This window comes from Accipiter gentilis, chromosome 24 (assembly GCF_929443795.1).
Source record: "Accipiter gentilis chromosome 24, bAccGen1.1, whole genome shotgun sequence".
In the NCBI taxonomy this organism is placed as follows: Eukaryota; Metazoa; Chordata; class Aves; order Accipitriformes; family Accipitridae; genus Astur; species Astur gentilis.
This window is the reverse complement of record NC_064903.1, coordinates 17058754-17074858: the sequence shown is the minus strand read 5'-3', so window position 1 is coordinate 17074858 and position 16105 is coordinate 17058754.

Genomic DNA, 16105 nt, shown 5'->3' with positions numbered 1-16105 from the left:
ATCACTATTTCCCTCCTGCATTCTCCCTTTCATTTTCATGTTGCTGTTAAAATGCATCTTTTTCCAGCATGTCATTGCATCCTCCATTAAAAAAACGTAACCAGAAAAAAATGATTGGGTAGATCTCACTTTACCACAATGCAGATATTGTTTTTCAGGCCAGTCTAATTCCCTGCTTTGGGTCTCTCCCAGTAATTCCTAACCAGCTTTCTTTGTGCAGTCCTACCCACTGTGCCAGGAGTTTGGGCAGGAGAACCCAGGGCAGAAGGAGCTGCTCCAAACTAAGGTGCAAGGCAATAGGTGAGAGCTCAGTCCAGTCAGGTGCACACTGCTCCTTCAAGGCTGCCAAACAGCTAAATCCACACCCGCAGCATAGCAGCTCACAGGCTTCTACTTGTCCCCGTAGTAGCACCTTTGCTGGATCAGACCCAGAGTACGTGGCACCCTGCAGTGCTTATTTTCCTTCCAGTGCTGGAGACATTGGAGATGCACCAAGGATGACTGGCTGCGAGTTTCCCGAAGGCATAAAACATTAATGTCTTCTTGTGGTTCATGAGATATTAAGTCCAAGGACTGCATGGAAGTTAGCAATGACCCAAGGCTTGACATAAACTTGTTCTGGGGTCACGTTTCCTTCTGAAGACTGATAACTTCAACATCTTTCACATGCTTTTGACAAACCAGTCTCTATTTTGCTGTCATAAGAAAGTAAGAGTGTAGCTCTGTGAATTAGTCTGGAGAGGCATTTGTCCACCGCCCATACGTTGAAGCAGTGGCCAAGTCCAGGTGTTTTACAGGAAGGGAGTAACAATCTTGCAGAACAACATGCCTCTGCTAGGAACTTCATTTATGCCTGAAAGTCTTACTTTAAATATACGCATATGCTCCTCAGAACAGAATTTGGTTTCTTTCCTTGCAACTTGCTGAGTTTGGGGTTTTCGCCTTGCCTTGGCAGTAGTAATGGGTTCTATGAGCAAAGCACACAATGTGTGAAGAAGCATCTTCTGGAAAGCTGAATTTCAGTTTCACCAAAGTTGTCTCAAACTGTCTGTCTAGAAGTCCCTGAATTCAGACTTTGTGAACCAACAATCATTTTGATCACCTTAAACTGGTACCCATAAGGGAGAAAACCCTGAGTAGTTCACTTTGAATTAAAGTTAATTCCTGCTCAGGAACTGCTGCTAGATTTCCCAAGCAGCCTGGAGAAGCAGCACGGTGTAGAGTTTCAGTGCAAACATGACAAGACTCTGTCAGTTATTAGAAATTATTTAGGAACTTCTGGCTGGCCCTTTGCCCACCATTAGCTACTATTGCTGTATTTTTGCATATATTTAGGTTAAACACTTAAAAAAACTGGACCCAGTGGGTACAATCTCCCAATATGTTGCTTGTTATTACTGTTTATAAAGAATGTTTTAAAATTATTTGCAGAGAAAGAGAAGTCTTTGAACAGGTAGACACCATCACTAATCTGGGGCAGGACAGCTGTACAGCACATTCGCTCCCATGCTGCTCATGAGAAAGCAGGGTAATAAGTTCTACAAAGTGTAATACATCCCCATGCTGATGGAAAACTAGTTCTAGGTAATGGTCTGAAGAAGCCCTGAGAACATAGGTATCATAATATGATGACTAAAGAATGCATGCTAATATTGCCTTAATAAAACCAAAAGCCACTAGGTTATGAACGATCAAAAATAATTGTAGAGATGGGAAACCTTGGGGAATCTCCCCAGCAGAATCCAGGGGAGAGAGATCTCATGGTTTTGTAATCCACTCCTGCTCCATTTTGTGGCTATACCTTGAAAAACAGCTCTATTTTCAATACAGTTGGGCAATAAATCCCAGGTGTCGCCACCATATATTTTTCCCCCTACTTGGCAGAAGCAGAGCTGTTTTTGCAACAGAAAGAGTTCTTTCCCATTTTAGCAGCTAAAGTTTCTTTTCATGACAATATTTCATTTTTACCTTTTTACCATTCAGGTAACCCTCTGGCAACAACTCCCTATCTGTCCCTTGCTACAGTCACAGATATCTTTTCTATTTCTCTTTCATGAGTCCTACTACATCATTTTTAACTAGCGAGCTGAAATAACCACAGTACTTTTTCAATACTATATATTATAGCCTTATTTTAATACCATATTTACTTTCTTTGATTGCCACTGCTCATATTCTTTATAAATTATCATGCGATGCTTTTTACGAGCCCTAAAATCACTTTGCAATTTCAAAGACAGAGAGACAGCCGAGCTCTGCAGCTCCCTGCTTTGGGAGCGGGTGCCCAGCCGTGCGCCGGCTCCTTGCTCACAAAGGCTGAAACTCCGCTTGGGGATGTGCCGTTGGAGACGAAGAGCAAACTTCAACACCACAGATGGTCGAGGGGATGAATCATTGTGCATACCAAAAAACACAAACACAGCTCACACAGGGCTCACAAGTTCTGGATAAAAGATAGAGTTCAAACACAAATTGCCCAAGTAATTTGTGTTGATGCGGTGTAGTGGGACCGATCTGTTGCAGAGGGAGAGAGGAGCAAAGCTTGCAGCGTACTGGGGTGGTCTGACTCAGGAGGGAAATGAACTGGCCATCCAAAAATCATTATTAATGCCGATTTCCTAGACTAGCACCGAGGGCTAAATTTATTACTGTCAGCGGAAGACAGCATAGGAAATAACCAGCTGTTGGGAGCCACTCAATGTGCAGCGTGACCAATTACCATGGGAATCCAGCAAGACAGAGAAGCAAGGCCAGCTGTGCTGCTTAATCCTCTCTGCTGAGTATTTTAAAAATCTAAGCTGACTTGAGAGGAAGAGCAGAAACCAGCAAACCACTGAGCTTTCCTACCTTAGTCCTAAACAAGGAATGAACAATATTTTTATCTCACTCAGAAGGTTGGGAGCAGGATGCTTGAGGGACCTGGTGGCAACTGAAATCCATGAAGTTGCATCAGGAGTCAACTGGCCCCCGGGCTGTGCTTTGGCCATCAGAGGATTGCATGGATCCTTTAGATGAAGCTGATGATTCCCCACGAGATTGTTTTATCAGTCCAGGCAGATTTAAGCACAGATTTACAGACCTACAACAAGAGGGGCACTTGCAGCTCTCCCATGACAAAACACCACAGCGCACCTAGAAGCATCGCTGTAGACGTACAACATGTCAAAAGTTATTCCTGGCAAGTAGGCAATTGAAAAAGTAACAAGTGAAACCTCTAATACCGGTCATGGTCATCAATACCTTTTTATTGGGGCAGTAAGTGTTTGCCTTACATTTGCTGATTGTTTTATAGATTACATGGCTAAGCTGCTGAACTGAAGGGATATTGCAGTAGGTAACTGCAGCGAGGTCTGGGTCAAAAAGAAGGATACTTTTACATAAAAATGTTCAAATGTTAGACCGGAGTTGTGGAGGGCCCAAATCTCAAACACTTCCCAAAGAAAGATCTGACCTTCCTGTAAAATAATACTAATCACAAAGAGCAACATTAGAAGAAATGCAATAATCGGAAAAGTGATATAAAAGTGCAGGAAATATTAGCAGCCAGCTGCCTCATAAATGGCATCACATACCCTCCCAGAGGGAAGGAAAGGAAGGAACTGATCTCCAAATGCTACAGCCTTGGAAAGGGAAGGGAGGCAGAAAGGCAAATAACTACACTGTTGGGTGATCTACCCCCTTGTGAGTATGTCTGTCGCTTGAGGAAATTCTGTATTATGCACTGATTCCATACAAGAGGATTTTGCTTGGAAGCAAAAGGCATGGAAGGATTTTGATACATGGACATTGTAAAATATTAGTGCTATTAAGAGTGTTATTTGTTGTCAGTTTAAAGTACGCAGCTTCTTTACATAACTAAATAAATGACTCCATTATTCATATTTTTACAGCTAGATAAATATTTTAATCCCTGTTTACTCTCAGTAGCTTTAACTAACTGCTTTCTGTAATCCTTTTATAAATCTTACTTGTAATACACTACATCTGATATAAATTCTGAGCTTTCCACTGTTACTTTCAGTAATTTAGATTCCAGCTGCCTGCCATATTCTGCAGGCCAGATCAGTCCTATTGCTGATCTTTTGAAGCCCCTCTCCAGGTGACATTGTAGCCTGAGTCCGCAACAGGGATTTAAGGCAGAAATATTGCCAAGAACAGGCAACAAACAGTCTGCAGAGGCACCTCTGACTATGCATCAGCTGAACACAAACAGCTCTTGGAAAGGTGTTTTTGTCAACTTCAAGTACACAAAAGATTCTAAGAGTTGGCGCTTTTCTAAAGAACTTTCTATAGAATTTTTCAGTGGAATTTGAATTACCTTAAAAGAAACAAATATACAAATACGTATATATATACATAATTAAAGCAAACATCTTCCTCTTTCTTCAGGCAGGTGTGTCTACAGCACCAGTGAGGGATAACAGCAAGAGATGACACCTGGGTTACAATTACACAGTTTCACAGCCCCGGACCATAAGGACAAGCCTCTATCTCTAACCCATTATGGCACAGGTAATTGAAGAGTTGCAGTGGTTTTCACAGCATGCTCAAATCATACTGAATAACAAAGAGCTGCAACTTTGTGCAAGGTGGGAAATGCTCCGGAATTGGTGTAATCAGTTCCCTTTGCCCCCAAATGGGTGTAATTGCTCGGTAGCATGCAAGCCAAGACTTACACAGCTGATAAAAATCAAGAGGTTCTTCAACAAGCACAGAGCAGCAAGGAAGGAGCTGAAACCCCAGAGCTCCAAACAGCCTCATGTCCTCAGGTCCAAAGGCCGTTGCTCTTGGGAGCAACACTTTTCCTCAAAAGCCTCCAGCAGATACTCATTTGGGTATCATAAAAATACTCCTGTACTGTTAGAGGACTGTTTGTGCTTTTCCCATACGCAAGCTGAGCCGGTCCCCTCTCAGAATATTATCTTCACTTCTAACACTTTTTCCGCTCCCAAGCCCACGTTTCTGCAGGTATCCGAGATGAACGAGACCCTGGGTACAAATGGAAGTCCTTGGGCTCTTCACAAGCTACCCAGGACGTCACACACCACTCGTACAAGGATGGGCAGCAGCTCCCTCAGCATTTCATTTCATTGACTTCAACACACCCTTCTGTGGCTGGAAAGGGTTGCAAACTCATGATGACAACTCATCTTGGTTGCAAAGCAACTCTATACTCTGGACAGCATTAGTCTCATGATCAAACTTCTGCTCATCTCAGCTGGAAGGAACAGTACTTGCAAGTCACTGATGTGGGAAATCCACTGCAGGCACAGGTCATAAATTCACAGTATCTCAGCTCTCTTGCAGACTGGCAAAGGATGTCAGAAGCATCTGCTGCTTTTACCTATATAACAAGAAAAAATAAGTGTGCATGAGCTTTTCTTGCAGGTTTCATTTGAGACATTACGACACCTGGCTGTTGCTGTTAGTGAATACAGAACTATTAAAGTGTTTTGAAGCAAAGTGGCTGAGCATATGTAATATGTTGGTTATCTAATTTGTTACCCTGAGTAAATTTAGACCTATATCCTTTAGATTGTTAAAATAAGATGGCTCCAACTCTAGAACTGGCTCTTTGGAGCCAGCAGGAATTTTTCCTGCAATGCCTATAAGCACATTTGTTCCCTAATGCTCCAGCCAGGTGGCTCAGAGGACACTGGTGCTGCTGGAAGAGTCCCTCTGGCACAGATATCCTATGGATCAGAGACTGAGTGAATACAAAATGCCAAAAAACCTGCAAAACTAACACTGAATTAACAAGCCACTGACAATACCTGTCAAGAACAGAATATCAATTTTTAACATAACTGCCTCTAAAGATGAAGTATTTCAGTTATACAAGCAGCAAGAAAATATGAGAATTTTCTGTCACACTTGGATGCTTTGCTTACCACAGCGATGAATCAAAATAATTGCCTGGTCCAGCATTTAGTATGACGCTAAATACAGTGCTGGATCTATTGATCCTTTACACGAACAGCTCTTTGAACCTTAAGCGAGTGCCTCCTTGCATCTACTCGCTTCTTGCATTTTTAAATTGAAGGAGGGAAACACATTTAAATGTCATTCTGCCAGGGGGGCTGCTTCTCCACACATGTTTTTTATTCAACTTTGTCATGACAAGTGTTAGTACTCAGGTTGGGTTTCTCTCATCATTTCAGTTACCGGTGGTGGCCTGGAGAACTTTTCAACATGTGGGAAAAATTTCCAAGAGTCTGGAAAGACAGCTAAATTATTTAATGCCCCCAGCTACAGAAAGCCTTTAGAGGGTTAGTAACTGGCTGCTGGCAACCCAGCACTGAATCCTCTCAGCCCAGGGTTTTTCCTGTAGAAAATGTGCTCCTACAGGACATTTTCTGTCCAGTTTCAATCAAGCCCTGACATGCTTCTGCTCTATTCAGTCCCAGCAGTGGTGCCCACAGACAGGTAACGCTCCAGCCAAGCATCCCAAGGTTTGACGTGATTTGGGTCCTCATCCCAAGCTCCAGCGAGCACTGTGATGTGATGCTCCCAGTTGCATTCCTGTACCATGAAGACCTGCTGGTATTTTAAATGTTTGAGTACAGAGGGATGGTTCTGAGTGGGGATTTTTGATGTGTTAGGACCTCATCAAAAGGAAAAGATGAAAGTAAAACAATCTCTGAAAGCTTTGATTTTCCAGGTGAAATTTCCATAGCAATCACAGGGGGGAGAAACAGCTATATTTGAAAATCTGATTTGGGGATAATTAAAAGCGTTATCAAATAAACACAGTGAGAAGTAGGCAAATTTAGGCAAACAATATTTCAAAAACCACTGACCAGAACCAGAGTAACATGCCTCTAACAATACTGCAAGAGAGAAGGGTATTGATTACATTAACTGGGAATAACATTGTGCAGCTGTACCGACTTCACTCTGAATATCTTATAAAGGACTTACAGTCCAGCCAGATAATGTTCATGCTTTGATTTTTATCCAGCTCTGAATTTAAAATATCTTTCTCTTAGAAAGAAAATTAAAGGATTTCAGGTGCACAGTTTAATTCACAGAACTAATGAGATAAAACTCCTGACTGGAGGTAAAAAACCCCAATGCATTAAATCAATGGGAAAGTTTCCTTTGAAGGATTTGATATCAAATCAAGATTTGACCCTCCTGTGAACCTCACAGTTTGGTGACATCTCAGCCAGAGGCTTTCTCTGACAACTTGGGTCCAGCTGGGCCAGAAGGGAAGATCTGCAGATTACAGAGAAGGGAAGAGCCATCATCCAGACAAAGCGAGAGCACAGAGCTTTCTTGGTAATTGCTTCGGGAGTCAAAGGGACACCTTGCTGCTGTGTTAGATGTTGGTTCTGACACTAGATCTTCCCGAAAATCTCATTTTCCTCTTCTTACGCATCCTTTGCCACCTCTGGTGCTGCTGCTCCTTCTCACCCCCTACCTGCAAATACACCTTCGCTCACCTTGAGTCAGCCACGCAGCAGCATCACAAGAGGTTCGTGGATCGTCTGCAGCTCCCAGTAACACTGATGGCATCTGCATCCTCCTGAGCCATCGGTTACAGACGGGATGAGTCACCTGGCCTCTGCCACCACAGCTGCTTCAGAAACACAGTGACGGAATTAAATGTCACAGACCAAAACTGAAAAAAAAGAGAGAAAAAAAAAAAGCCTGTAGATGTTTGAAGCCCAGGTGCAAAGGAGAGGGTGGAAGATGATGCTGCTGTAAAGAAAATCATTAAGCATGAGGAATTCTCAGCAATATCCATTCTGCCCTTTGCAGCCCCCTGCTCCTTTCCGATTACAACAGCATAACATCAATTTCTGGGCATTACTCCATGGGATGAGAAAGCTGTGAAAGACTGCGCATCATGCAAGAAAAATATGGGGGTTTAACACAGTGTACTAATCACATCCGTCCGTTGTACTCCCAGCTCTCCACCGAGGTGGCGGGAGGGCTGGCAGACACTTAGCTCTCAGGTCCTTTCTAAACTCTCCAGCACGGACTCATCCTCAGCCCTTCGGGTGGTGGGAATCCACCCAGAAACCCACCAGCAGCAGCTCTCAATCATCTTAATGAGCAGATGACCCCAGCAGCCCTCCTGCATCAAGAGCTGGGAAGCTGTGGCCAACATTTCCATGACATTGGTGTGTGTCCTGGGACCTCCTGTCCTCCCAGCACTGCAGCGGGCGAGGGGAAGGAGCATCACAGCGATAAAATATTCTTACTGTGACAGCGACCAGGCTGCTGGGTCTGCACAGCACCCCAGCACTCCAGAGGCAGCAGGTTCAATAGCCCCTGCAAAAACTAATAACAAAAGTTCATTCTTTGCAATAACGTCACAGAAAGTGAGGAGACTTTTTGATATAACTGACAGAGCCCCTAGGTTAACAGGGATTAACAGCAAAGAGGTTTATTAAGGGTGAATAATTTCCTACCTATTGTCCACAAATGCATTAGAGTGTGCTTTGCTTTTCTTTTTTGCAAGCCAAATGTGTAACTGGCATTATTAGTTTCCTCCTCCTCTCTCCCTCTCCTTTAGTTTTTAATTAGAGCTTAGAGGGGGGAAATGCATATTTGATATGAAGAAGAACTGGGGAGGGAGAATAATAATTCTGACTGTTTCAATTATTCCTACACAAGATGAGCCAGATTTCTGTAAGAGCTCAGCCTCCACAGTCAGCACCGGATCTGAGCCGGGGCCAGTACTCGGTGTGCTCGGGGGGGCTGAACCGCTCAAGGGATCCGGCCTTCGCCCAAGTGCAGAGTGGGTGCAGGGCTCTGCTCCCAGCGATGGCGCCAGAACCTTTCAAAGCATTGGCCTCATTTGGAAGTTGTGTCTCCATAAAAGGAAAACTTCCCATCAGCAAAGCGCGGCTTTAGCTTGTATGTCCCTTTCTCTGCAACTTCTTATTATTAGGGGTACCTTCACATGCCGAAGGGAACCATCCTCCAACCTCGCACGTCTGTCACCCTCAGACACTCTGCTTGATGTGGATGGATGCGTTTGCTCATTTTATTTGCTCTCTCCTGAACCTTCCTTTTCCTCCTTTCTCTCAGCACTCTTTCAAGGCTGTATCTCCCCAAGCAACCTCTCATTCCCTTACCCAACACGGGTCCAACCAGCCTTGCTGCTGCCAGGGCATACACACACCCCAGTCTCTTGCCCCAAGCTGAACTGCACTCACTGGACCATATCACAAAATTACATGCACAGACCTTGGGCCAGGGGCCTTCTCTGCCTTCTTTTTCCTCCACTGCTGGTTTGGGAAAAAATTAAGATTTGAGCTGAGAAAGCTGCAATGACCTTTGAAAACCCTTTTAGTTTTCATCATTCAACAAATGCTTAAGGGGTGTTTTTGTCCAGAATGCACTTATTCCTGAAGTAGCAGAAATATGTTTCAGGTGGTGCATAGTCTTTGCAAAACACTGGCACATGTGTGTCTATGGAAACCACAAGATACAAATGCCATATCGCCGGGGTCCATCAGTTAATTCCATATCATTTTACCAGCATATTTACTCCAGCAATTCAAATATTTAATTCCAGCTTGGTTTCATTGATAAACACGACTTCGACAAACACATTTTTACAAAGCAGGTGTTAAACTGACGATCACTTCCAACCTGATAGCATAACCAACAAGTTTTCCAAGCAGCGCATTTGCAAAGTCAGTGAGGAACATGCTGAGGTGGGGTTTGCACCGCTCTGATGCTTACTGTAACGCGGGAGGAGACGGGGCTGGTACTTCCAGAACTGCAAAAGAAAATTTCAAGTACAAAGCACTAACCTCTCTAGCTCTGTTACTGGCACAGGCAAGACCAGCCCTTCTGCCATCCCTGAAAGGCAGCCAGAAGAGCCTGCACCAGCAGAGACGAGCACACTCTTCCCATGACCTCGCCAGCCCGCTGGAGGTCCTGCGCCCCGGCGTTTCAGAGCAAGGTGGTGGGTCATGTTCCAGAATTACACTCGACAAATGGATTTGTCTCAGCTGTGGATTCAGCATGCACACAGCCCCCTAAGTCATTTCAGGGCCTGTCTCTAATTAAATGTAAGAGAATATAGACGTGGATTAGAGAAACCCAGACCTCCAAGAAAGATGAGAACTTGTAGTTCCTTCACAAGTTTAAATCTCTCCTTATTTTGCAGAAGCCTGAACACCTTGTCAATCCTCTTAAATACAAGCTATAAACTCTTCTGAGGCAACACGCTTGCGGGAGGTAGTTTATCTCAAGCACATAATTCATTTTAAATGGTATTAATTCTTTCCCACAGAGAGTGCTGCAGCTGTTCCCACCTACCAATACCAGTGTGCACCACATCTCGCTAGGGAAGAGGAGGATGTTATCCAGAGATGTGCTGACTGTCAGCTGCATTTCAGACCCCAGTGCTGCATTCTTTCCCCACCATTACAAGGTCCAGTGGGATCGCCAAAACTCTGCTGGCAGAAGCCCAGGGCAACAGGTTTACACCAGGTTGATTTTAAAATCAGAGAAGTCACAAAATATCCCATTGAACTGCAGGGAAGAGGTAGCAAAGGGCTGAGGGTTGCAAAGAACAGGTTCAGTTACCTCAACCAGAAAACCTGGAAATCTTTTCCCTTGGTTGTTCCCTTGCTACCTGCAGAAGGGCCACCTCCAGCCAGGGGGCAGCAGGGACAGCTTTTCCCTGTACAGGCAGTCAAGCACCCACTCTTACTACAGGGGAGAAACTTTGCTGGTGTCCCTATTCCCTGTATGCAAGAGGGGAGGGAAAAGGTGGCTATCACCAAAGACTATGCAACTTGCTCACTTTCCTTGCTGTCAGAGTAACGGAGGCATCTGACTTTAAAAAATAATAATAAAAAGAAGACAGCATACACTATTCCCTGGAAACCAATAACTTGCATCCCCTATTATACGCAAGCTCCATATGACAGGAAAGCTTAATGTCAGAGCTTTAGAAAAGACCTTCTCCCCAGTGCAGGTGCAAGAAAGCAGAGAGGCAGGATTTCTGCTAACTCCAACTAGTCTTGAAGGAGTCCCCAACCTGCTGACGGCTCACAGGCAGTCCCAAGGATGAGTCGGTTTTGCCTCTTTGGGAGTGAGCCTGTGAAACCTGGCGTTTGTTTTCATCAAGCACAACTGGCTCTTGTATAAGCAAGGGTGTACTGTGACATTTCGGGAGGTGAGGCCAGCACAAATCTGTAGGCTACTTCCAATACAGCCAAAACACTTTATGTGCAGAGCAGGAGCATGCTAAGAGAAAAAGCAAGGGCCTGGTAACATCTCCTTTCTCAGCTCAGTGCTGCAGGGAAGCAGGGGAGGGGATCAGTTTGTCCTGCCCTTCATTTCCAGTTATTACCTTACATCAAAGATCTACTTCTGAAGACAGTTTCCCCCTTCAAAAAGAAAGAGCTGCCCAAAGCAGAAATCTGTTACCTTCCCTAAAAAGAGCTAAAGATTGAGACTGGTGGGCCTGTGGGAAGTTCTCGTGCTTCACAGCAATGACATTTAGGGATGCGGCACGGCAAACACCAGAAGCGCTTTGGTAAACAGAGCTGATTTGTTACACTGCGTCTGTGCAGCTAAGCCAGATGAAGGCTACGCTTCAGAAGATGGTATCTTCTACCATCCCTTGCATATTTATTGTCCCAGTCCAATTTAATTCATCCATTTGATTGATAAATGGAAAAGCCCGCAGAATTTGTAAATTAGTAGAGTTTACCTGGCAAAAGTAAAAGTCCTCATTTTGTGTAATAAAAGGCTTAAAAGCACACAAGCAAAATGTAATGCAATAGGGAGGACTACCAAAACCAGACATTACTGATGTGTGAGGTGCTTAGAAAGTTAAAAGTCTCTGCAACTTTTGATAGGCAAAAAGTCACTCATCATCTCATTAAAGTCTGAGTATAAAAGCAACTTCAGAAATGCCAGAGCCTGTACATGGTCTTGACACATTATTCTTTGAAGATAGCTTTTGATGCTTTTCTAAACAGAATAATTTTTCCACGTAGTATTTGATGTTGATCTGCAAAACACAACCATGATATTAAGAGTAGAGTCGCAGGGTTAAGAAGGATTCCTCCTGCCTGTGACCTTCTGATAATCTGTAGGTGACTGAAGAACACAAAAGAAATCAGGTAACTCTCCACACCCCATCCTCCAGCCACTGACCCTCTTCTAAAACTTGATACCTGATCACATGCACTCAACCTCTAGTCTACCTCCCCAGTAAAGCATACATTTAAATATCGTTCTCCTTCACTGCTCTTATTCCACGACAGTCCACTCGGTACAGCACCACCATATGATGGGGAGGCATGAATCCAAGTCCCTGCTTTGCAGATTTCCTGTGTGATCTCAGATGCGTCCCAGAGCCTCACTGGTTACACAGGCAGAGCCGAGACTGGCCCAGATTTAAAGAATGGTTATTATTGGGTTTGTGAGCATTTGTTTTGTCCAATGCGGGCTGTGGGGGCCTGCTAGTGCATCTGCTGGCTGTACCCATGGGGAAATGCTGCATATGGCACATCCTGATTTGAATATCTTAATGGCAAGGAATAGATTTTCAGTTACAGGATGGATTTTCAAGGCAACCTGTTTTCACCTAAGCCCCCAAGCTCCCTTTGCAGAAGCATGGAATCACATCCAGGACCCCCAATCCCCAAAGCCTGGCATTAAGCACAGGGAAGGGGCTGCTCCAAGGCAGAACTGCTGGGGGGCTTGCAGGCATTCTTCTGAGCATCCCCAGCACAGTTTGGTTTCGTGGCGTAGTGCCAGCCCGCACATCCCATCTAGCAAGCATCCCTCCCTCTTTGCAAGCCCCCAGCCCACCTGAATGGGAAAACACACCGCTCTCTGGGCTCAGCTCATACACACCTGCCTCCGTACTGACAACCTCTTTCCCTTTCATTAGCTCCTTCTTCATCACAGCTTTCTCTTTCGTTCTTTTGATTTTAACTGTGCCACATCACTGTCCCCTCTGCGATGCTCGCCTCCCCCTCCCACACCGCTCTCCAGATAGGAAGGACCCAAACTGCACATTTCTAGCCCAGGTCTGAGCACTAGGGTTCCAAATCCAGCCGCCTCCTCAGGGATCGAGCTGAACATTCCCTGCCGAGCATCGCCATCTGCAGCCAAGCCAGCCCAGCCTCAGCTCCTGGACTGCCCAGGAGGGATGCTGGCCATAAAAGCTTCAAGAGCAGCAGGCTGGGGTACTTAATGGATGGCCTTCCTCACTGCTTTGGCCTCTGTGGCATCACACTGGAGACTAGAACGGTGATCTCATATTATGTATACGATGACTCAACTCCTGAAGTTAACCCCACGCTATTAGCGCAGTTTAGGTTTAACATCTTCACCAGCGCTACGATCGATGATGGCAGCGGTGCTGCGTTTGTGTCCTTCAGCACCACAGGGGTAGTGTAAGACCCAAACTCCGCAGAAACTGCATTCGAGTAGCTATTTCCATGGTGCAATTTAAAACTAAGTGCTGACTGTCAGCGCAGGGGGGATCTTTTCATGGATTTCTGCAGAAGAAAACCAGAGAGCCATTCTGAGGAAACAGCAGAGTTAGCTGGCATCACATGCTGACTACATTGCATACGAAGCGAAGGCAAGGAGTAAAGCCCCTGTTGGCTGCTTAACCTGATTTAGAGCTCTGGTTTGTATTTAATCACTTGGTTAAAAGGCAGAAGCACTAATGACTGCAACAGACCCCCTCCAGTGAATCTTTCCTCCAAACACCATCTTCTCCAGCTTTCCAGTGAGGTCAGCCCACTCCTGGAAGGGGGTAACAGAGGCAAACTCTGTGACTTATAGGGCAAAGCGTCCTTCATGTGCAGTTTGAGCTGATCTGGTGCACTACAAACACAGCCACGTGGTTCCCCAGCTTCTGTGTCAGTGGGAGAGGTGGCTGTGGGCGGTAACACTGCAACTATCATAACAGACATGTTCATAACTAGCAGAGAATTTTAGCACTAGCATTAAAAAAAAAATTAAAAAAAAAAATCTTTCCTCTAGATTTTACATGATGAGAAAATATCATGGCTGCATGTATTAAAACTCAAGACGAGTCCAAATGCAATCAGGTCTTATCTTCTATTTGCATTACTTTTTGGTCACCTTGAGCTGGTTTGGAAATGGATTGTTTGGGGGATTTTTAATTGGCAGGAAAAGAGAAACAGATTTCATTAAAAGCCTATAGCAAAGCCACATTTGTTTTGCATTCAAACTTTCCATGTCTTTATTTTTAAAACAACATTTCCAGAAATTACTTTTCCCTAAGTATTGGGTTTGTTTGGTTTTTTTCTTTGTATCAACCACTGCCTTGTTGTATTGCTGGGATCAAAATCTAGTACTTCATTTTTGTTTTAAGACAGTGATCTGGTATCTGGAGAAAGGCTGTCTTTACAGAAAGACTCCTGAAGCCCACGCTTGGGGAGGTACAGTTGGTACCTACCTGGCCACACATGGAGTAACACCACCACCACCACCCCCAAGTGCACAGCAGCTGATTTTCCTGGCCATCAGCCCAACCTCCTTGGGCTTTTCCCAAATCATATTATTGCGGCAGAGAACAATTTAGAGAGGAAAAAATTAACCACCAGCATACGCGAATAAGCACACTGTTTGCAGACCTATATAACACCCCAAAGCATCACGTTATAAACCAGTGACCTTGTGATGACAGTGCACCACACTGAACTGCCAAGAGCCACTCACAGGACCTAACAGACAGTAGCTTGGATTTATTCTGCGCTAAATAGGCTAAAGACACAACTTTACACGCACAGTTAGCATCTTGCCTCAGTCACCACCATACTCATCATATGGCAGCCCTGTTGCAGTTCAGCAGAATCCTCTACCGAAGGCTACTTAAGATGCTAAAATATGATCCTGGGTCAGGGTGGAAGGATGGAGAGCACTCAGAAAGCAAGGAGCAGAATTAAACCATCAGTTTTTCCCAGAGAGAGAAGCCTCAGGATTCCCTACAAGATCATCTGCACTTTAATGTATTTCCCAAGGGGCTAGGAGAAAACAGCAATGAGCAGCAAGGCAGCAACACTTGCAGGTGACACTGGTGTTCTGCATAGTCCAGATTTCTGCTCTGCTTGAGGTGATTTGGTCCACTGGAGTAAAACTGGCCATCCAAAATTACAGCCACTTCCCTGCTACTGTCAGTGAAGCCCGTTTCTGTGAGCTGCATGCCAACCGCTTCGGTGGAGAGGGAAAGCCACAGCAGGGCTGAGAGTATGTAGCATAAAAGCAGGGACTAGAGCCCCAGATACCTGGATTTTAGTACTTAATACTTACAAGGTGGTAAATGAGGGTTTTTTTGTTCTGTTCTTCAATAAAAAGAACTCTTAGAAGGTTTCTTCTTCCTCTTCCATATATTATCTTATAAAACCCTACAGACATTCGCACAAATGTATTTCTCTACCTTAAGCTCCTTAAGACATTGCTTAAGAGGAAAAAATCCACACAAGTAAAATAGTTACATTCATACATTAAATATGATGAAACACAAAGCACATATGAGATGCCTGTGAAATATTTATGTGCACATTTATTTTCTTGTAAATACTTTCTCCATTAAGATTCTGTCTTGATCCTTTTTATAAGATGCAGTTTTGCCTGCAAAGTGCAGCCAGTGGAGAATGGCAAATATAATTTTTCTCCCAGTTAAGAGGATGACAGTGATGCCCAATACATCAATGAATTTCAGTCTGTGTTAGCATCACTGATGGAACAGGAAATTGGATTCCACTGGCTAATCCATTGTTAATGATTTCACTTCATAAATACACTTAGTCTTCATTATAACTTCTTGCTGTTGGAAATAGTTGAAGCTTTGGGAAAAATATTCTTGGAAGAATCAATTATCAGTATGGCACCTTCTAATAGTTTGATTTATTGATTTTTCACAGGTAAGAGACCTCAAACCCAGGCTTGGCTGGAAGAGATCGAACAACTGCCATTGCCTCAGCCTCCCGGCAGCAAACAAGGCAAGTTTTCATAGGTTTAAATCACATCTACAAGGAGGGCACTGCAATTTCACGGAATGGGAACTCTTGATTATCTTCATTAGTTCTGAACAGCACAAGTTCGGGCTGCACCACAAGCTCCTCATCGCAATGTG